The following is a 24,624-nucleotide window of genomic DNA, read 5'->3' on the forward strand; positions in this document are numbered from 1 at the left end:
TTGAAATTACAATAGGCTGAAATTTAGCGTGACAAAACTCTATGCTTTGACCACTTCTCTGTATCTCAAAGAAGGATGTCCACATAACATTTCAGAAGAAATGCATCAAGGGCTGGAAAAAAGTTCACAATTACGACATCACATGGAAGATAACTCTTTCAGGTTCAAAATGTTACTATAATTCTGATGATAACTATCCTTTGTGTGCAGAGCCAAGACTAAAAAGATCAGTGCCCAAAGAGCCCATTCATCCTACCAGGATTATCAATGAACTCACAGGTTTTATTGTCTTTGACTCAGCCTTGAGCTGATCATGCTCAAGAGGGACCACCCCAAGCAAGTCAGGTCAGGATGACTTTCAGCCACTGCTTTGCTAGACTTTAATGTATGGAGTGTTGACAATGACAATGGCATGTTGCTCATGATGCAGATTAGCACATATTTCAAGTGTCTCTCTAGATAGCTCTCAAATTCAGTTTACCATGCAGTAGATATTTATTATGCTTTATTTAATCCATTCTCTGATTTATGGTTTAGTCAGGAAGAGCTGTGTATGAGGATTAGAAACATGGATCACTTTACTTTGTTCTGAACCCAGCACTTTTCTTGCCCCTTCACAATACTTAGTAGGCTGAAACACTGCTCCAAAGTTGGGTATAGGGAGGAGGGACAAGATGGTAGCAGAATAAGAAGCTCTAATAGTCAGGTTGTCCTACAGGGCAGTTAGTAATCATGCAGAGCTATCTAAATCATCTGTTTGGGGGACCCAGGAGATGAGTACCCTGCAACACGCCTGAAGAACAGAAGCAGGAGACTGCCCATTCTGCCATGAAGATTCATGAATGGAGTACTGCACGCTGTGGAGGCTGGTGCCCATACCCCACTGACGGCACAAGACACCTTGGGAACTATTTCCTGGCTGGAGTTGGAAGCTTCATTTCCCAAAAATAGGAGAAGAAGAGACAGCTGGGCACCGACTTCAGCTAAACTCCAATCCTAAGAACTGCTAAAGTTTGAACTATGCAAGTCAGTAAGATGCCAAGAGCCTCCATTTTAACTCCTCCCCCAGCACAAGGGAAAGTAGGGCAGATTGAAAATCATGGAGAAGGTAGGGACCAGCTTCTTTCCACTCAATTGGAATTGCTACCCTAGCCTAGGCTCCAGTCCCAACTCCAACAGGGAGGAAGTTGGGGAAACCTGCACCAGCCTCTCCAGGCAACTGTAATCACTTTCAGCCAGCATGGACTACATTGTGAGGCACCCATGTGACCACAACTCTGCCCCCAATAGGACAGGATGTGGGGCCAGTGTTTCCTTAGCCTCTCCAGGTAACAGTGGGCACTGTCAGCCCACATGGACTAGATTGTTGGACACTTGTGGCTCCATCCCTGCCCCACAATAGGATAATAAGGGGTGCCCCCCCCACCTCTCCAGCCAACTGCAGGCACTTTCATCCCACTCCGACTGGAATGGCTGGACACCTGTAGCTTCATCCCCACCCCTGAGAAGGCAGGAGGGGAAGTGCTTCCTCATCCTCTCCAGGCAACTGCAGTCATTTTTGGCCCACATGGGCTAGATTAGTGGGCAGATCAGTGGCTCCATCACTGCCCCTGACAGAGGAGGAAGGACAGTGCTCACTCACCCTCTCCAGGCAACTGCTGTTACTTTTGGCCTGCACAGACTAGATTATTAACACACATTTGTGGCTCCATCCCGACCCCTGACAGGGAGGAAGAGGGGCAATGCTCCCTCAAGCTCTCCAGGCAACTGCAGTTGTTTTCAGTTCACACAGACAAAAGTGTTGTGCATACCTGGAACTCCATTCCCACCCCTCACAGGGGAGAAAGGGGACTTGTGCTTCAACAGTCTATTCAGGTAACAGCAATCAGTTTTGACGTGCACAGTTTTTTTTTTGCTGCCCATACTTGTGGCTCCATCCCCATAACCCAGGCAAGGAAGGAAGGGGTATGGAGATTCATCAGCTTTTCTGGGTAACTACACACAATCTTGGCCTGCATGGCTTGCATTACTACACAAAGCTGCAGCCCTGTCCCAAACCCTGGCAAGGGAGCAGGTGGCAGATTCACTGGTTCCTGGAGCAATGCAGGCAGCTTAGCCTCCATGGCTTACTGTACCAACCACATCCATGGCTCCTATTCCACAACCAGCAAGACAGAAAGGGCCAGACACAGATGAAAAAGAGCTGAAAGACACAGATTGGCTAAACACGAGTAACTATAAAGTCCCAAACTAAGCTGAACTAAATATCAAAGAGGGGCCAAAGCACAAAGCTAATCAAATAGAAAGCCCTAGAATAAAGAAAGAAACTGAGACCAGAATATATACATCTAGTAAATCAGATGTGAAGACACCAGTAAGACATTACAATCCATACCAAGAATAGGAAGATATGATCCCATCAAAGGAACATATTAAGCTTTCAGATGACATAAAGAAGTTGACACAACTAATCATGTATATTCAAACAAATTTCCTTAATAAATTCAATGAGAAAGCTAAGGAGATTAAGAATATTAAGATGACACTGGGTGAACACAAACAGGAATTTGAAGGTATACATAGAAAAATAGCAGATCTTATGGAAATGAAAGGCACTGCAGGGGAATGGATGTGGCTCAGGCCACTGAGCGCTTGCTTCCCACATGGGAGGTCCCAGGTTTGGTCACTAGTGCTTCCTAAAAACAAAACAACAAGCAAACAAAATTAAAAAAAAGAAAAAAACTCAAAGGTCCAATGTGGCTCAGTAGTTGAGTGCCAGTTTCCCACATAAGAGATCCTGGGATCAATACCTGGCCCAGTTTAAAAAAAAAGCACACTGGAGGCATTATACAACAGCAGATTTGAAAAGGCAGAAGAAAGGATCAGTGAGCATGAAGACAGGGGTCCTCAAAACATGAACATAAAAAGGAAGAGATAAAGAAAATAACGGAAAAAATTGAACAGGTCTCAGGAAACTAAAATGAATGCAAGAGACATGCAAACATATGTATCATAGGTGTCCAAGAATAGAAGGGAAAAGGGGCAGGAGGAATATTTGAGAAAATGATAGAAATTTTCACAGGACATAGATATCTGTGCCCAAGAAGCATAATGTACTCCTATCCAAATAAATCAGAACAGACAACTCAGACTGTCAAATGCCAAAGGTAAAGAGAGACTCCTGAGAGGGGCAAGAGAAAAATGATTCATTGCACACAAGGGATAACCAATGAGCATCAATGCTGATTTCCCATTGGAAACCACGCATGCAAGGCTGCAGAGGTATATTTAGGAGACGGAAAGAGAAAAATTGCCAGCCAAGAATCTTATATCCAGCAAGTTTTTCTTTCAAAAATGAGAGTGAGTTTAGAATATTCAGATAAACAGAAACTGAGAGTAGTTGTAACCAAGAGACTGGCTTTGCAGGAAACACTAAAGGGAGTGCTACAGCCTAAAGAGAAAAGAAGAGGGAGAGTGTCTTAGAAGAGAGTCTAGAAATGAAGATTCATCAGTAAAAGTAATTTTTAAAAGTATAAAAGTGGTGAAAATAAGATATGGTAGATAAAACCAAAAAATCAAAAAAGGTGAATTAAGAACTGCCTTTACAGTAATAACATTGAATGTGGAATGGATTAAACCCCCCAAAAGACAGAGACAGTGAATGGATAAGGATATATAAGCCATCTATATGATATCTACTAGAGGCTCCCTTAGACTCAAGGATACAAATAGAATGAAAGTGAAAGGCTGTAAAAAGATATCCCACTCAAGCAGTAAACAACAACAACAACAAAAAGCTGGAGTTGCTATACTTATATTGGATGAAATAGACTTTGAAGGCAAAGTTGTTATTAAAGACAAGGAAGAACATTAAACATTAATAAAAGGGGGAATTCACTAGTAAGAAAGAGCAGTCATAAATGTATATGCACCTAACTAGGATGCTGCAAATTACATGAGGCAAATGCTGGCAAATTTGAAGCGAAAAATAGATGCCTCTACAATAGTTCACTACACCACTCTTATCATTGGATAGAAGATCTAGGAAGAGGATCAAAAAGGAAACAGAATTTGAATAATATGATAAATAAAAATAATATATACAAAATATTGCACAACAGCAGGATATACATTCTTCTCAAGTGTTCATAGATCTTTCTCCAGGATAGAGTACATGCTGGGTCAAAAACAGATCTCGATAAATTTTAAAAGATCAAAATTACACAAAACACTTTCTCTGATCATAAAGGAATAAAGCTGGAAATCAACAGGCAGAAAAAGGGAAAATTCACAAATATATGGCGATTAAGCAACACACTCTTAAATAAACAGTGGGTCAAAGAGGAAATTGTAAGAGAAATCAATAAATATCTCGAGATTAATGAAAATGAGTACACAACATATCAGAGCCTATGGAATCAGCAAAGGCAGACCTGAGATGGAAATTTAGAGCCCTCAATGCTTACATTAAAAAAGAAGAGCTAAACTCAACAATGTAACTACACAGCTGGAGGAACTAGGAAAAGAGCAAACTATTCACAAAGCAAGCAGAAGGAATGAACTAACAAAGATCAGAGAGAAATAAACAAAATTGAGAAAAAGAAAATAACCAAAAGTTGGTTCTCCTTAGCTAGACTGACAAAGAAAAAAGAAAGAAGATGCAAATAAATAAAATTAGAAATGAAAATGGGGACATTACCACTGACCCCACAGAAATAAAAAAGCTCATAAAAGGAGATTATGAACAACTGTATGCCAACAAATTAGACAATGTAGATGAAATGGAAAAATTCCTAGGAACATACAAACACCCTACACTGACCCTAGAAGAAATAGGAGACCTTAACAAACCAATCACAAGTAAAGAGACTGAAACAGTCATCAAACAGCTCCCCAGAATGAAAAGCTGAGAACCAGATGGATTCATGAGTGAATTCTAAACAAATTCATACAAGATTTATTATCAATCTTACTCAAAATATTCAAAAACATTGGACAGGAAGGAATGCTAACAAACTCATTCTATGAAGCCAATACTGCCCTAATACAAAAGTCAGATAAAGATGTTATGAAAGAGAAAACTACCCATTTCTCTAATGAATACAGATGAAAAATTCCTCAACAAAATACTCACTTCCAACAACACATTAAAAAGATTCTTCATCATAATCATGTGGGTTTTTTTTATCAGACATACAAAGGTGGTTCAATACAAAAAAAATCAGCATAATACACATTAATAAATCAAAGAAGAAAAATCACATGATCATCTTGATTGACACAGGCATTTGACAAAGTACAGCATTCTTTCTTGACAAAAACACTCCAAAAAGAAGTGACTTGCAGGGGCCACAAGCAGGTCATCTAAGATGCACATAATAATCTATTTGTTCTATTTCTTTATTTGGATAGTGACAATATGGGTGTATTTACTTCGTAAAAAATTCACTGAGTTTATGATTTGTACATGTTCTGTATGTATGTTCTATTTCAATAAAAGAGTTTTCTTAAAAACAACCTAAATTATGCCAGCATTGACCTTCTCTCTCTGCCAGGCATAGATATTATGACTCAGTGCATAAATGGTCAGTAGAATATCAGTATTGATTTTATTCCCCTCATTGTTTAGGTACTCAAAAAGACTACTATTTTGATTGCTTATTAAAAAGCCATTTTAAGGGGGAGAGGGTTTGATATTGTATATATGGGAGTCTCACATATTGTGTATGTGAATTTCTGTGATCTAAAACTTTTTTGAAGATAAAATTAAAAATCAGAAAAAAATTTTTGTTTAAAGGAATGGATGTAGACACTGAGGATGAAATAAAATAAAGTACCTTGACACTGTACATATATGGCGACACCTATTACAGTAATGAAAGGCAAAATATTAAAAACAAACCTTTATAATACTGTTAGTTTTTATTAATACACCAATTTATTTTTATTTTACCTTAGTATTTCTAAATTAGTATGTATACTTCTAATTTTTAAACCCATCACTATATTTCATTTTCCTATTAACTGAATCTGGCAATATATTAGGCTTCATTTTTTTTTTTAATTACAATTTTTTTTTTTAAGATTTATTATTTATTTATTTAATTCCCCTCCCCTCCCCCGGTTGTCTGTTTTCTGTGTCTTTTTGCTGCCTCTTGTTTCTTTGTCCGCTTCTGTTGTCGTCAGCGGCACGGGAAGTGTGGGCAGCGCCATTCCTCGGCAGGCTGCTCCCTCCCTCACGCTGGGCGGCTCTCCTTATGGGTGCACTCCTTGCGCGTGGGGCTCCCCTACGCAGGAGACACCCCTGTGTAGCACGGCACTCCTTGCGCGCATCAGCACGCGCATGGGCCAGCTCCACGCGGGTCAAGGAGGCCCGGGGCTTGAACCGCGGACCTCCCATGTGGTAGACGGACGCCCTAACCACTGGGCCAAAGTCTGTTTCCCTAGGCTTCATTTTTGAAGAAGTTCTGGACCACAGAGAGGTTCAACTATGCAGGGGAGGAACACTGGTGTGGGGTGTTATTGATGGGGGCGGGGCACATGGTTGGGAGGGCATTCTCCAGGGCATGTATATGGGGAGCATAAAAACGTCTGGATAACAGTTACAAATGACAACTGAGGGAGTGCTGAATTCCTAGCAGCACCATTCCTGGGCAGGCTGAACTTTTTTTCGCGCTGGGCAGCTTTCCTTACGATGCACACTACACTCCTTGCATGTGGGGCTCCCCCAAGCAGGGGACACCTCTGCATGGCACGGTACTCCGCGGCACTCCTTGCGAGCATCAGCACTGCGCATGGGCCAGCTCCACATGGGTCAAGGAGGCCCGGGGTTTGAACCGCGGACCTCCCATGTGGTAGACAGATGCCCTAACCAGTGGGCCAAGTCCACTTCCTATGCATAATTGTTTTGAAAACTCATAACTTCTCTAGTAAAACACATATATTAAAGTTGGACATACATAGGTCTTATTGGTCTGTCATTCAAAACTCTGTCTTTTAAATCTTCAGTTTCATCTAACTCTCAGTTCTACACTGCCACCGAACTATTAGCTTTCCAATGCGACGGCTTGCTCGGTTGGTAGAGGTGGGGTCTGGCTGCGGATGAGGGGTCGGTCCAGCTCTGGACGAGGGGTCGGTCCCGCTTGGGACAAGGGGTCGGTCCCACTTGGGACGAGGGGTCGGTCCGGCAGCAGACGAGGGATCGGTCTCACAAGGGTTTGCGCGGTTTGGCTGATGGGGTCGCCCGGCGAAGCCGGCGACGAAGGGGTTGCCCGGCGAAGCAGGCGACAAACTGGGGACAAGGGAGGCCAGGCCCTTGTCGGGGGCTCTCAGGACTGGAGGGCGCACGGCAGAAGAACTACCGCGGAGACAAGGTAAACACCCAAGTCCACTTTATTGAGGGAGAGGCAACAGTTTTATAGGGGCTGGGGAAGGCTGATTGGTCGAAGCCACGCCCTGTTCTGATTGGTTGCCGGCAAAAGGTCAGTGGGCGGTACTGGACGGGGGAGGGGTGGTGGTTAGGGATTGGCTGTCGCTGTTGCTGGGGGAAGGGGCAGGGTTTAGGGATTGGTGGCTGCTGTTGCTGGGGTGGAGGGCAGACTTGAGTTTTCCGCCCACGCCTGGCTGTTGCTGCTGTCGGGGGAGGGGAAAAGGGCAGACTGGAATTTTCTGCCCTGCGCCTGCACAGGGAGAAGGAAGAAGAAGGGTGCCGCCCCACAAGGCATCGTGTGGCGCCATCTGGGAGAAGGGGCGGCCGCGGAAGCATGGCTGCCGAGAAGGGGAGACCCGAGGGCACTCTGCGCCCATGCCGAGCTTCCTTCAGGGGTGGCGGTGAGTCCGACCAGCCACCCTATTATGGGGGCAGCGGCTTGGCCTGCCGCGGCTGCTCCCCCGCCAGGCCAGCAAACCACACTTCAGCCCGAGGGGTGACCGCATTCCAAAACACCCATTAGATTTGATACAATGGAAAATAATGTCATATTCTGTTCAACCTTTTTTACTTCACCTTGATTTATTACTCTAATAATAACTCCAAAGGAATAAAGTCTACTTTGTATAACACAAAATTGTCTCCAAATGTCACACAACTTAATAAAATTTCAGTGTTATATCATATCTACATATATTTAAATAGAAAAAAACTAGTTTAAATACAGCCTATCACAAAAGTAAGAATTTAGAAATTGAGCTTGCCAAGTATCTTCAAAATAATCTTATTACTGACTACATATTTGTTAACCCCATTTAGCAAAATAACCCCTTTGACCCCGGTTGGCGCCTGCAGGTCTCCCCCCTAACAGATGATCCCAAACCCCCATCCCCTGTCCCTAATTCAACAGGATGTACTCATCTCAAAACCAGCCACGAGAATATTACAAGATCACAGAAGGTACCTGTGCAATCATAAATGAAACTTGTTGTTTTTATATTAGCAAAACTAGGCAGGTAGGAGAAAATCTTAAACTCTTAATTTAAGAAAACATAGAATCATTCAGAAAGCCCGAGATAATAACTATGGGAACCAGACAGGTTTATCCTCATTTCTCTCATACTTAAAGCAGGAAGTAAGACTGAGTCAATATCCCGAATCCCCTCACCCTTGCGTTCTGCCCAATATTCCCATTACGTAGGTCTGTCATCATATATATACATATATAATCAAAGAGTTAGGAATGCTAGAGGTTCCCCCTTACAAGGTTTGCAATGATTAACAGGTCGTAATGCTGTGACTCCATTCCGATTGATTGAGCAAGCTGCCTATGGGTGGCAGAACATCTCACCTCAAGAATGAACCAACCACCAACCATGGAGCCTAGAGTACCTACAACTGAAAGCAGGAGGATTGCATCCAGTATCCATGTGGAATGTAAGCCTCCTCTTGTAAGCCTCCTCTTGACATAGATGTGCAATGGACACAACCAATCCAAGGTCCACAGAGAAAATGTGGCATTGGTGTGGGAAAAGTGGCCATGGTGACTGATGGGTGCGGGGAATGGGAGGCAGAGATGAGATGTGGAGGCATTTTCGGGACTTGGAGTTGTCCTGGGTGGTGCTTCCGGGACAATTATCAGACATTGTAGATCCTCCCAGGGCCCACTGGATGGAACGTGGGAGAGTATGGGCTATGATGTGGACCACTGACCATGAGGTGCAGCGATGCCCAGAGATATACTTACCAAATGCAATGGATATGTCATGATGATGGGAGAGAGTGTTGCTGGGGGGGGGGGGGGGGGGTTGAATGGGACCTCATATTTTTTTAATGTAATATTTTTACAAAATGAATAAAAAAAATTAAAAGATAAAAAAAAAAAGAATGAACCAAAGAGCCATATCACAGCCTGAATGGAGCAGATAAGGACCGTCATCCCTTCCCAGCCCAGGCCCATCAAACCTTCCCGCATTCCAAGAATACCCTACCGCCTGGTCCACTACCCCAAGCCATACACAAGTATAGCCCTTATTGATCCCAGGCTATACTCGGACTCTAACCCCCTCCCCCATGGACTAACATTTCCCCACCGATTGACTGTACTGTTTAAAGTCATATCCACCACCCTCCAGGTGTGGGCTGAAGTCTCTCTTCAGACCCCCACCATGCCAGCAGGGTGACTGAAGTCTATTCTTCAGAGCCCCTCCGTTGGCAAAGCTTCCCAATAAACTTTCTGCCTGCAATCATCAGTCTCCGTGTCCCAGTGAGCTCCAGTTTCTCTAACAATATTAAATAGTTATAAAATTCAATTCTCATAACCAAACCCCATTTTTATAATTCTTTTACTTTGAATACAACTATTAATGAAATTAAAATTCATTGTGGACAAACTGGAAAGTGTCTTTTTAAACAAAATATTAATGTTGTTTAAAAGTTTTAAATAAATTAATTTATGGTCAACCTTAACTGGATCACATATAACAATGTACTTTAATTATTGACTTTATGGATGGGTATTACTGAACATAAGTAAATTAGTACCTATTCTCATACTTGTTACCAAAACAAAACCACAAAAATAAATTTTTGTCCATTATGAAGGCACACGTATTTTGTATTGGAACTCAACACAGGCTTTACAGAAATTTTAGTATCACTCTCTTGATTGAACTAAAAGGGTAAATGTTTTGCTTATGAAAGACACCCTGGTCTTGTGTTCAAGCTCAGCAATGGATCACATATCAAATCACTTTCATTTATACAGTCAACAAATTATTCATCCTACATGGAGCTTACAGTAGGAGAGAGCTTAATCAAATAATCATAAAAGTAAACATGAAATTATGAACAGTGGTGCCATGAGCTATATGGTGAGCCTATCTTAGGTAGCACCGTGAGTGGCTAAGAGCCTGGGGTCCAAGATGAAGTAGTCTGGATTGAAATCATGACTTCCTAGTTGTAGACCTATGGAATGATTACTTAACCATTACATGTGCCTGTGTTCTCATCTGTAAAATAAGGCCAAAAACAAAATCTTCTCATGGGGTTTTGTGAATATTAAATGAGTTCTTTTTTTTTTTTTTTTAAGATTTATTTATTTAATTCCCCCCCACCCCCGGCTGTCTGTTCTCTGTGTCTATTTGCTGTGTCTTGTTTCTTTGTCCGCTTCTGTTGTCGTCAGCAGCACGGGAAGTGTGGGAGGCGCCATTCCTGGGCAGGCTGTACTTTCTTTCGCACTGGGCAGCTCTCCTTACGGGCACACTGCTTGCACGTGGGGCTCCCCTATGCGGGGGACACCCCTGCATGGTGCAGCACTCCTTGCGCGCATCAGCACTGCGCATGGGCCAGCGCCACATGGGTCAAGGAGGCCAGGGGTTTGAACCGTGGACCTCCCATGTGGTAGACGGACGCCCTAACCACTGGGCCAAGTCCATTTCCCCTAAATGAGTTCATTTTTATAAAACATGTAGAACAGTGCCCATCACAGAGTCAGCACCCTTTAAACAATGACTATCATTTTCAGAGAAGCTGGAAATCTAGACTCACGTGCAGAGCAGGCTGCTAATAGAGGGAGATGGGTCAGATAAGATCTTGTAGACTAAGGCCAGTCTTTTAGTCTTTATCACAGAGCAATGGTAGTTATTTAAGTAGAGAAATAACATAATCAGATGACACTTTTTGTTCATTTTTAAAGATCTGGCACTTGGGGAGAACAGGGTGAGTATAATGAGGTGAGATAAGATGTAAGAATACTAGATCAGTTTATAGTAGCAATAGCTTAGTATCTTTTATTCTAACTGCCATTTGCAGAACTTTTCCTATAGTGAGGACTTCTGATAAGCCCAAATGGGGAGATGGTAGCACTCAGCAGTCTTCAGTGTTCAATGACCCAGGCAATTTTGTGTTTATGGCACATACCTGTGACCTCATCACGAAACAACAGGTTCGTAGCTAACAACACACTTAATAAAGGAACAAAGTCCATTTATTACAGCTTTCTAAACTGCCATCTTGTGTAAAGGTTAATTGTCACTATCTTTATCACTACAAACACATCACAAGCCTAATTATAATTATGTATGGCCCTCTTTGAGAAAAGCATAGATATACATGTATATCCAACATGGACTAGTCATTTTAGTCATTAAAAGTTCATTGACTGCACAGATGAGGGGGAAATCTTCCTAAGAGTAAACATTAATCTGCATATTAAGAAATGCTATACCTTGAACCATAAACATGTCTAACATGTTCTCCAAATAAGAAGTGCAGTAATAGACACTTCAGAGAGCAGAACCTCAACGCTTTCATTCTCAAAGGTGAGCAGAACTGATGCAGAGTTAGCTCAGAATGGAGACTGAAAAATGTACGAATTTTCAGATTCTTATGATGCTTACTTTTTAATGTTTGCACGCACACTGTACAGATTCATCAGTCAGCCTGGTAATAGATAGGAAAAGAAAACTCAAATCAGCTGACACTGAATTTTGCTGGCAGTTTTTAAATGACTTTGCAAAACTATGATGAAAACCAACAGATTATCTGTTATTTTCTATTTCTCCTGATTTTATTTCCATACCTCCTACAGCAGTACACGATTCCAAATTCAGTTGTCTTTAATCAATTTAAGATGTTAATAAACTAAGAGTTAAAAAAATTAATCAACTCTAGCAAAAATTTTCATTTAATTTTATTTTAATGTTGGGACCCTTAAAAATTCTCAAAATATTAGCCAAAAAAAAAAAAAAAATCACTCTTTCAGATAGTGTAGGTATCACCCAAACCTTCTTAATTCACAAAAGGCTGCTTGCTTTCAAATCTGCTACCTGGACAGACTCCATATGGCTATAATTTGTCACAAATGTCTAGCAAGAGTCAATTAATGTCCAGGTAATTTACTCATGAAATTTTTAGGAGATGATTAGGGGATCAAGTATTACAGGTTGAAGATCCAAGTCCAACAATATAAAGATAGAATGAAGGGACAAAATGAAGAAACAAACCAAAAAAACATACAACCATGGAAAAGCAGTCAGTAATGCAGAGAGGAAAACCTTGACAAAGAACCAAGAATTCCTAGAATGGCACTAGGAAACTGAAATTAGGGGGCCTTTGAAAATCTCTATTAAACAAAATTAGAACAAGTAACTAAGGACAAAAACTAACTCTCCCATGAGAACTGGAACACAAAAACAAAGGATAGAAAAGAAAACCAATTATAGGTACCTAACCCTTATCTCAACTTTCCAAAAGATACCAACTTCCCCAACTCAAATCACTGATTTTCTAAGACACATTAGTGACTGACAGCTGCTGGTGATTCAGAGAAGGGCAAACTGACTACTTTTGATGTCTTAATTTCAGAACCTAGCTGCAAATATTCAATATTTTCACAATGGATTGGGGAAAACTACTCAAAAAACAATTAAGTAATCTGAGTGTAGATTAAGTACCACTAAATCACAAATATTCAAAATTCGATTCTCTTCTTTTACACTGTCACCTGCAAGTTAAATTTCAATGAATTTCCGAAGGGTCACTGTCATCTTATAAGTCAATCTGGGGAAGCGGGCTTGGCCCAATGGATAGGACGTCTGCCTACCACATGGGAGGTCCGTGGTTCAAACCCCGGGCATCCTTGACCCATGTGGAGCTGGCCCATGCGCAGTACTGATGCGCGCAAGTAGTGCTCTGCCGCGCAGGGGTGTCCCCCGCGTAGGGGAGCCCCACGCACAAGGAGTGCGCCCTATAAGGAGAGCCGCCCAGCGCGAAAGAAAGTGCAGCCTGCCCAAGAATGGCGCCGCACACTCGGAGAGCTGACACAAGATGACGCAACGAAAAGAGACACAGATTCCCAGTGCAGTTGATAAGAATAGAAGCAGTCAGAGAAGAACACAGGACAAATGGACACAGAGAGCAGACAACACGGGGTCGGGGTGAGGGGAAAGGGAGAGGAAATAAATAAATAAATAAATAAATAAATAAATAGAAGTCAATCTGAATCCTTTGGGGAAAACAACTTCAACAAGGCCAAAACCTTACATTACAAATGACCTCAAAGGTGTTAAGAAGATTGCTCTAAACAACAAAGACAAATAAAATGCCCAGGAATGAAGGATAAAACTAACAGGAACAATATGGACAACTGCAATGCCGACTGGTACAGTAATCTGTATTTTCTATAAAACTTCTATTTCAATTTGGAAAGCTTTAAGCTGGTTCCGGAAAAAAAAATTAAATTTCACTGATGTTTTCCTTAAAGAAGAAACTTTCAAAATAAAATAAATCTTGACCATGACTTACTGTCCAACAGAACTGTCTGTGATGATGAAAATGCTGTAAATTTGCACTATTCTATACAGTAGGTACTAGCTTTAAGTGGCCACTGAGTACTTACTTGAACTATGGCAATCCACCGAGGAACTGATTTTTAAAAAATTAATTTAAATTTAAATGGTCACATGCATCTAGTGACTACCCAATTGAGCAACACAGCAACACTTAAGGCATGACAGACGACAGCTGTTAACTCTATAAACTTTATAGCTATTACTCCCTTCTCAGCAGAATATAGTAAAATATCACCGACATTAGCAAAAATATTTTAAAATCCAAACTAAAGCTATAAACTAATTTGGCACCATTTCAATAACACATGTGGGTAGATCATATTGATTTGTATAATCAAATTTTGCTGCTTTTATGTGTTACATGGCAATCAATTTTCCACATATATTTTACTCATATTATTTTCAATCCAAGGAATTTTTCTCTTCCCAAAATTAACCACAGTACTTACAATAAAAACACCTGAAATAATCCAATTAAAACATTGGCAAAGGATCTGAATAGACATTTCTCCAAAGAAGACACACAAATAGCAAAAAAAAAAACACATGAAAAAATGCTCAATGTTTAGCCATTAGGAAAACACAAATTAAAACTAGGAGATGCCACTTCACACCAACTAGGGTGACTATAAATAAAGACAGACAGTAACAAGTGTTGGCAAAAATGTGGAGAAAGTGGAACCCTCGTACATTGCTGGTGGGAATGTAAAATGAGTCATTCACTTTGGAAGAGTCTGACAGGTCCTCAGAAAGTTAAACACGAAGTTACCATATGACCCAGCAATTACACTTGTGATTTTAATTTTAAGTACAAAAACTTCAAAGTGCCAATAGAAACTTGAAAGCCTAGGAAAGGAATGGGACAAGTCCCTTTCACCTAAGCACTTAGTGGGTAGGACTTACTAATTCTAGTATTAGGGGAAAAGTGACAGGAAATCATAACTAGCATTTCAAAATCAATATGTAAAAAATATAATTAAAATTTAAAACCCCATGTTTATAGAAATATATATATGTAGTAATATAAAAATATAATGAAAAGGATAAACACCTTCAGAAACCTTAGCAAATTTACCAAAATAAGATTTCTTAAATTTGGATAATATATTTATAACATTATTCACTACACTTTTTCTATGTTTGAAATATTCCATAAAAACTCTAAACAAGCAAAATGCAAATAATTACTAAAATATAATGGGGATATTTCATGTTTTGCTTGTGTTTCAACTACTAAGTTTTAAACCATCACTAACGACTTAGCTGATTCAATCAAAATATTTAGAAAATTATTTAATGGAAAAAGATGAGGTAGAAAGGTAGACAGTAGGTAGATGACAAATGCCTGTTGATGATTCCATTTATCGTGATTAGTCCAGCACTTAGTGCCACATTTCTAAGATGTGTTAATATCTTTTTAGCATAGGGAATTTAAAGATTACACAAAGTGCTGGCATAGCCAAAAGTGTTTATTAAACTTTGAAAGCGAAATCATAGTATGTCATCTGCCTGTAAGCATCCCATCTTACAACATTCTAACTCCAAACAAATGAATGTGATTGATTACTTCTAAAGTACAAAAGCAATTTTTCTGAAAGCTTCCCTAATTAAAAAAATAAAAATAAAACCTCAAAATCGCCTTAATAATGATTACATCTTTATGATCCTTATTAAAGCTAAAATTTTTCTATTCAATAACTTCTCATCCCACAGCTGACACAAGGTTAATATTAAGACTCCAATCGTACCCTTTCAAAATTAAAATTACAAATTTAGGATCTCTAACCTTTGCTCAGCCTATTTTAGAATACTGGAAATGTTTTTAGCCTGAATCAGAAATTTCTCTCTAGAGCACAAGAGCTGAGGGAATAAATTTTATCCCTTGTTTATCTGGTTATATCCACTATTACAGTTATCAACTTGTTTATTTGCATACCTTAGCGGCCAGTTCTTACTGCTTAGCTGGCATGGGGCTTTAACCATTTTTTTAATAAGGAAATTGTTACCAGAGAATTGGACCTCAGTCTAATCACAGGGTTTCAATATAACAGCAGAATTTTAGGGTACCCTGGCTTAAGACTGCTTTTTTGCAGTCTGTCCCCTTGCTGTTTGACTTCCAGAGAAATCAGGCCATAATATTTCAATGTTACAGGAGTTCATTCTTCTGCTTCAATCACTTTGACATAGTGTCTTACAATTTCTTATTTGTAAAAAGCACACCTCCAGCTGGAATGGCCTGGATAATTTCCTGTTGTTGCTATTGTTGTTTTCTGTAGGGAGGGTAAAGGTTAAACTCCTGAATTCCAAACTAGATTAGCTTATGGAAAACAAGGGATCTTGCCCAGGATGCTCCGCTATGAAATCATACTAGACCTACAGGTTGGGGTAGGTTTCCTAAGGCCTTGAAACAATTGGGTTCACCATTTACTACTTTCAACAGGCTTCCTTTCTCTCACTGGTTCACAAAATGGGCACCACAATATAGATTAAATGCATCTGGCCCCCATGTGTATTTTACCTATTAGAACTATGCTTGTAGGCACCTAAGGATCTGGAGCAGGTTTTGTCCAAACCAATAGGTTTGGCTGTAAAACTACCAACATTACTAAATCAAGAGATATCTAATCAACACTTAAGATTTTCTGGGAGCATAATAAAGGATCACAGGTTTACTGATTTACTTTGATAATATGACTAACAGGAAATGTGGATAAAAATTACTTTAGCAACAGTCACTGCCATTTCACCAAATTCTTATATGTAAATTCTGAAGCCTAACATTTGGCTTAATAGTATCCTCAGGTTAGATTTTCCAAATTCTTTTTTTTTTTTTTGGAGTATTGCAGATTGAACCTAGGATATGGCATGATAAGCAGGTGTTCAACCAATGAACCTACATCCACTCCCCCCTACTTATTTGTAGACATCTCAATACACCACTAAATCAATGCTTCAATCATTAAGGCCACCTATTTAACATGAAGCAGAAAAATTTTCCTGGGTTAGGCCATTTCATAAAGATAAATCTAAGAATAGAGAGGGCCAACTGTATATTTTGATGATGACACTGAGAACGACTAGTTTAGAGATCAACTACTTGATTTACACTAAACATTTAAGTAATTTTCTATCATCTTTCAGGGAACTGTATTTTGTATTTACTTTTTAAGAAAAAGGTACATTTTGTATATAAAAAAAACTATTTAGCTCCATTGTTTTTAAAACACTTGAATTTCAAATCTGGAGCTACATCTGGATTTCCTAACACGTGTATGCTTTTCAGCCCCTTCCTAAAATTTGAAAACATAAAGTGGCAGTTACTATACAAACTCGATAGACCAAACAGAATTCATAAAATCTAAAACCTTAACACCAAATACAAAAAATAATCTATGAAATGACTCAAAGAGATTCTCTCAATAAGATCAATATAACTTTTGCTACCTGGATAACAAATTTTGGGATATTAACATTGTTAATAGTTTCAAGCTAAAACTTATATCCCTCTGCTTTTCAGCTTTAAAACTTAAACAGACCTTTCACACTGGATGGAATAAATGATACTAGTGACAAAGATTCCAAAGATACTACAGATCTACCACTATATCCTACCATTCGACCTAGGTCTCCTAAATAGCTCCTCCAGAGTAACCTAAGGCAAGGCAACGAATGGAGCAGTAAACTGAAAGAAAGTTAAAACATATTGATTACCTTGAGTGGTAAAGCAAAGATATAGACTGAGAGAACAATCTGGCATTCAATAAGAGGAAGACTTATCAGACACCTGGTAGGCAAAGCCGGCAATGACTGTACCCAAAAAGGCCAACCAAGCTGCAGACTCACACAAGCAGACCACCAAAGAAAGCACTCAGGCCTCCCGATTACAGGTGTGCATATGAACCTGAGTGATCACCTCTCTAGATCTTATTTTCTTCACCTGTAAGAGGATGGGCCTGCATACAGTGATCTTTAACATCCTTCCTAGATCTCAAAGTCTTTGATTCTATAAGCATTAACCTCATCAACATTATCTCCAGTGTGATAACCATATCTGTGGCTTAACTTTAATGTTAAGCCAAAGATATATTCCTTTTCTAATATTCCTTTTCTAATTAATTAGAAAAAGAATTTTGTTATTTATCTAACCAATAAATTAGAAGAAAAAAATGACTGCCCAATGATGTGGGATAGATTAAATAAATCATAGACCATGCATGTAACAGAATTCTATGTAAACATTAAAAACTGTGTTTTAGAGGAACATTTAAGGAGATAAGAAAACAGTGATTACTGGTCTCCATTCTTTCACACATGTACATGGATATAATTAGAAAAATTAAAACCTCAGGAATATAATACAATGACATGGTCACCACTGGATGTGGGTGGATTATATGTGGGTTTTACTTTCTTCCTTTATGCCTCTTTGCATTTCAAGATTTTTCTACAAAAGCATTGTGACAGTTTGAAGCTTTTTGTGTATACCAGAAAAGATTACGTTCTTGAAGCTAATCCATTCCTGTGGGGGTGGGACCCTTTGATTGGAATGGATTCAGGTTAGGGCTGGAGGCTTTGATTGGACTGCTATAGTGAGGTGTGACCCAGGGTGGGTCTTGGTCCTCTTGCTGAAGTACTTTCCAAATGCGACTAAAAGCAGAGACACACAGAAAAAGGCAGCAGAGACAGAGAAACCCCAAGAGGCTGATAGAGGTCCAGAAGCTGAAGGCTGGAATCAACAGAGCACAGAGGCTTAGAGGAAGAGACCAGCCATGTGCCTCAGTGCCCTACAGCTAAGCTTGGAGAGAAAGTATCTTCAGATGAAACCATGTGACTGATTGCCCACAGACAGTGAGATAGTGTCTCTGGTGATACCCTGGATTTGGACATTTTGAGAGTCTCAGAACTGTAAGCTTTTAACCTAATTAAAAGCCAACCAATTTCTGGTACTTGCTACCAGCAGCCTTTACCAAACTGAAACAAGCATGGATTCCTTTTTTATAGTCAGAAAAAAAAAATTTTTAAGTGAGATTCCCTAAATTTAAAATAGCATTTCTCTCAAAGATAAGCCACCAATTCAAAAGTTCAGGAAAATCATGATATGATACCATAGTACATTATTCACTGTGCACATGGGTGATGACAACCAATGACACAAATGTAAACCTGAAATCATATCTTTAAAATTCAGTTACTCAAGAAATTGGGGGGAGGGTGGGGGGGGGACATTTGTCAGGTATGTGGTTGAAATTATAATGTAGAAAAAACTCTTTAGAAAATATAATATGGAAGGTTACCTGTTTAAGATGCTTGTGGGGGGGGGGGTTGCATCTGATACAGGGCAAGCTTCTAGGGAGTGTGTTGAGTGCTCATTTTGTCATAGGGGGTTATATCATTGGGTGGAGACCCATACAATGAGAGTGAAGGTTTACCCACATCCTGGGGAGGACTGATGTTCTCAAATAGAGGGAATTGTATCTCTCAAGAGAATTGGTGGCTCCCAATGGGTTAGGGCAGTCGAGTATGTCAAACCCTCAAAATTGTTGCAAGTATCTCTGAATATGGTCCTTCAAGTAATGCAGATTGATTGTCATGGTGGGTCCTGAAGGGAGGGGGAAAGAGGTGTTGAATAGATGGAATCAGTGTAACTGTGGGGCAATGGAAGTGTTCCACAAGATCATGCAATGATGGATATAGGACATGTTAAATTATACCAAAAATGTATAAAGGTCTATAGGCTAAAATGTAAACCATAATGTAAAACATTAAGATGACTAAAAATTTAGAAAATTGTAGTCTAAAATATAAACCATAATGTAAACTCAAATGGAACCATGTTTGAAAGCTATTGTTTTCAACAACTGTACATCAGCTGCAGCAAATATAATATGAACATGTAAAAAGATCATTGTTTGTGAAGAGAAAAAGTGTTTGATGTTGGATATGTGGAAGTACCATATATTGTATAGGTGAGTTACTGTGATCTAAAACTTATGTGAAGACAAACTTAATAATTACAAAAAAAAAAAGAAAGAAAGAAGGGATGTAGACACTGAGGAAGAAACAGAAGAAACTGCCTTGCCACTGTACATACAGGGCAACACCTACAGCAGTGATGAAAGGCAAAACATCAAAAACAAAGCTTATTCATTCTTTCATTTTTTGATACTCCAATTTATTTTTCCTTCATTTAATTTTTCTAAATTAGCATGTATTCTATATCTAATCTTTAAACCCATCATTATATTACATTTTACTATTAATGGAACCCGACAATATATTAGGCTTCCTTTTTAAAGAAGTTTTGGACCACAGAGAGGTGCAACTATGGCAGGGGAGGAACACTGGTATGGGGTGTTACTGATAGGGGGCACACGGTTGGGAGGGTGTTCCCTAGGGCATGTATATAGGGTACATAAAAATGCTTGGATATTTTCATAGTGGTTTCAGTTAAAAACAACTGAGGGAGTGCTGAGTTCCTAGGCAGGCGAGCTCTATCATATTCCCGAATGGAAGAGCAACAATCCCCCAAGTGCAATGGCAAAGACCAATAAAGACGGCTGGTCCAACAATGAGCCCTTGATACTGATGGCTACGATTATGAGCCTGTGTGCCTGAAATATGAACTAGGTCTAGAGCTGCAGGGTGCCTAAGAGTTACCTCCTGAGAGCCTCCATATTGCTCAAATGTGGCCACTCTCTAAGGCAAACTCAGCATGTAAATACATTACCTCCCCCCGCCCCTGCCCTCCAGCATGGGACATGACTTCTGGGATGAGCCTTCCTGGCGCTGAGGGATTACTAACAAGCACCAGCTGATGATATAACTAGAAAAAGACCTTGAATAAAAGTGTCAACTCAGACCAGTAGAATAAATCAGCCTACATGTAATAGCACGTGTTAAAAACTGCTTTTTGACTTTGGATAAAAGGGGGAAATGGAAAGGACAAATGAGTTTATATGGCTATGAGTCTCCAAAAAAGAGTTGGGAGGTCATCAGAGGGGTAACACTTACGCACACCTCAGCAGGGTACCAGAGACAGCCAAAATAGATAGAAACCCAGGTACTGGTTCTCCTGAGGGCTGTAGAGACCCACAGGTTCTATGGTCATGGCAGTTCAGTGGTCTGGAGTTCAGTGCCATGTCAGTTGGCCCTACTTTGGAGTTTGTGTTTCTGAGTGTGATGGAGGTGGACTCGGATATGACCTTTCTACACATGCCTCTTCTTTTACTTTTACAGGATCTGTGGTAGGCATTGGTATATACTCAGGGGATCTGAATCTCTGGACTGCCCATGTGACAGCCAGGCCCCGAGCCTCAGCAGACTTGCAACTCCTACTGTCTGGTTTATTGGACTTACTCTGGCCAGCTAACAGGGAGGGGAAGAAGGTCAACCACCACACCAGAGAGCCAAGAGTGCCCACAACTGCAAGCAGGAGAATTGCATCCATCATCCAGGTGGACTCTAAGCCCCCTCTTGAAGTAGAGGGGGACTGGACATAACCATCCCAGGGTCCATAGGATGGAGGAATAGAGTATGGATTACAGTGGACTTACTGGTGTTCTGCTGGGGAACTATTGTGATTAGTAATGGAAGAAACTGTAGTACTGATGTGGAGAAAGTGGCCATGGTAGCTGCTGATGGTAGGGAAAGGGAAGAAGAGATATGATGTGGGGGCATTTTCAGGATTTGGAATTGTCCTGGGTGGTGCTGCAGGGACAGATGTGAGACACTGTGTGTCCTGCCATGGCCTACTGGGTGGACTGGGGGAGAGTGTAGACTACAATGTAGACCACTGTCCATATGGTGCAGCAGTGCTCCAAAATGTATTCACCAGGTGCAGTGAATGTGCCACAAGGATGGAAGAGGTTGTGGATGTGGGAGGAGTGGGGTGAGGGGGGTGAGGGGATATATGGGGACCTCATATTTTTTTAATGTACCATTAAAAGAAAATAAAGAAGAAAAAAAAATACAGTTACTGAGCTATAATTGTATACGTACCCGCAATACCCCTATGGTTTCCTCATGGCATCTAAAAAGATGCAGTGCACCATTCCTCTAAAGGGAAATAACTGCTCTAATGTCTTAAACTAAAAAAATATTTTTTTAAGGTAAAAAGGATTTTTCTTTTCCTTATTGCAATGGATCCTAATTCTTTTGGGGAAGACAAAAAACCAATTGATAATCTGATGAAAACTGTAAATCTCCTCTCCTCCCAAATTCATACATTCAAGTCTCCCTGAATTTATGGATTATTAATGATATACAAAATACTCAAATGTCTGAATATTTATGTAAACTACAGTTGTCTATATTAGGTTAGGTTTCCTCATAAGTGGCCCTCAAGACAAGGATTTGAGTACAAGTAATTTATTTGGGAGGTAGACGAGTGAGATAGGCCAGAGAAGAAAGCCAATACAAGGTGTATTAGTAGGTTACTGCTTTGAGCAAATGGGATTTACTCCCAACTGTGGACTCCAGGAGACTCCACACCTCAGAGATGTCCCCAATGAAGGATGATGAGGCTGAACCACTGGTACAGCTCCTGTTAGTCACTGAGGTTTGCTCCTAGGGCTGATAACTCCCAGCACCTCTGACCTGCCCCCAATGCGGGTGGCAGAGAAAGCTTTGCAGAGGCTAGAGAAGGCCTTCAGACTTGAAGTCAAAGAGGCTGGCAGTGGGAAGCTGTTGGGTCAAAAGTACTAAACTGATGGTGAGTGTCATGGGGATGTGGGCATGGCATGGATATGATGTGCTGCCATGTCTTTCCTACTCAATAAGAAAAATGAAATGCCCTTACATATAGATTAAAATATAAACTATACAGTCTACCAATACCTACTGTGCAGTCACTCTGGGCCAGTCACTCTGCTTAGTGCTAAAGATATAAAATGAGTAAGGTAAGTTGGACTTTTAAGTCCACAGTTCAGTGGTAGAGATGATACAAAGATAGATTAGCAAAAAGTTTAAAAGCTTTGATAAAAGGATTTCAAAAGTGCGAATGGGGGTTCTTCCCATTTCAATTAAAAAGATGCATTTTCTCAAAGGAGCTTTTAAAATGCTAACAGCTCTTCCAGCTTTAGCTTTGTACACAGAAAGGAGGAAAGAACAGAGATACCACTCTAACATCAAGAACAACAAGAACAAAAAACACCAATCTGCAAATTCTTGAATCCATCAGAGAGCTGAAATCTCAGTATAACCAACTAACCTGAAATCTAACAAAAGAGAGGCAGCTACAAGAAGAGATCCACGTGAGCACTTGCTTACCTGGGGCAGAGGGTGCTGGATGCTGGTAAAAAAAAAAAAAAAAACTTGAGCTGGAATTTTTAACAAATTGGCAAAGGCTGAATGGAGACAGGCAACCTCAACCTGCGGTAAACTGACACCCACTCTCAGGCTCTTCTGTGTGAATTTTACCATGTGCTAACAAAAAATATTGGCAAAAGTCCTGAGAAAGCCTCGCGTTAGGTACAAGACTACGGAAATGCCTGTGGGAAAGGCACAAAATCCATCCAATCTGAATCCTTCTGTCCTGTCTCCACCAAGGAACACACCTTAATCTGATGGAGCGAGGCCAAGAAACTGTCACCTTAGGGCACTGATGAAAAGCCACTGCAAGGAGCTTACAGCAATATCACTAAGCCAACCTAAAATTATGAACAGCACAGGTTAAAAACAGCATGCTTGCTATGAACACCCTGGTCCCACCCTTCAGCCAGGTAACTGGGCTAAAGCCCTCCTCAACAAACACTATGGAGTTACAGTGGGTAGAGAATATCAGGGCTTAGTAAGTGAAGGAGAGCATGCCAAGACCCAAGAGGATGCTTTAGTGAAGAAAAGTTTTTGTGAAGAAGTTATGAGCATGGTTATAAATTGAGGGAGGAATGCCAAAGAATAGGAAGAAATACAGGAAGACTGATTCTAACATCAAAGCACAGGGCCAGTATTTTCAATAGTTTAGAAAAATTTCTTTCAGCTTCATAATGAGTTAATACTGCTATTATTCTCACGCACATTTTTAGGATGCTATCAAATTTTTAAAAACCACATTAAAAAAAATTCTACTGTACCCGAAGTAAATGTATCCCCAAACCAATTCTTTATTAGCTGAATTCCAAAATGCCACGAGAGAAATAATGGTGGAAGGGGGAAGGTGAGGGATGGGGAAAGGAAGATAGAAAGAGACAGCAATCTAAACCAGCTGCCATTAAACATCTCTTTAGCAAATTTTACAAAAAATATGACCATGTACATACTGTTAGGACCCTTTTCAGGCTCTTGGAAGGAAACCAGGCAAGAGGGGTTCTGAACATTAGCTTCATTAGCTATATGGTAAATATGCCACTAAAATGATATTTTGTTATGACCATGTTGCAAATAGAGAGAGAGTTTAAGTAACTTGCCCAAGATCACAAAACCAGTGAGTGGTAGAAACATGTTAAAAAATGCCTGAATTAAAATTTAGTGTCTGAACTACTAAACTACACTGTCCTCCTACAATGGATGAAATTAGAATTATGGGTGAAAATATACTGCTGTTTAGATAAAGGTAAAGAATAGGATTAATAAAAAGAGAGTAAGGAGGATGGGTTAAATGACTTAGTCTGAATTTCCTTTTAAATGTTACATCAATGTAGATGCTTAGGCAAGCAAGTTTAATTTTTGTGTTTTTTTTGGGGGGGGGCAAGGGGGAACTCTACATGAATAGATCCCTGGATTGAATTTAGTAACAGATTTAATTTTTACAATCAAGAACAATTAAATTGTCTGCCTGTATTTTCTGGATTGTGAGAACTATTCACACTGAGATGCCTAACATTTTGCTCATTGTCAAAAAAAAGC

At 40.1% G+C, this 24,624-nt stretch overlaps 1 protein-coding gene across 45 annotated transcripts in view; it reads right to left on the reverse strand.

Moving 5' to 3' along the window:
* PKP4 (plakophilin 4) overlaps positions 1–24,624 on the reverse strand; it is a 269,591-nt gene that overhangs the window by 230,736 nt on the left and 14,231 nt on the right. The gene's annotated exons all lie outside the window — the stretch shown is intronic.

This window comes from Dasypus novemcinctus, chromosome 7, assembly GCF_030445035.2.
Source record: "Dasypus novemcinctus isolate mDasNov1 chromosome 7, mDasNov1.1.hap2, whole genome shotgun sequence".
Classification (NCBI taxonomy): Eukaryota; Metazoa; Chordata; class Mammalia; order Cingulata; family Dasypodidae; genus Dasypus; species Dasypus novemcinctus.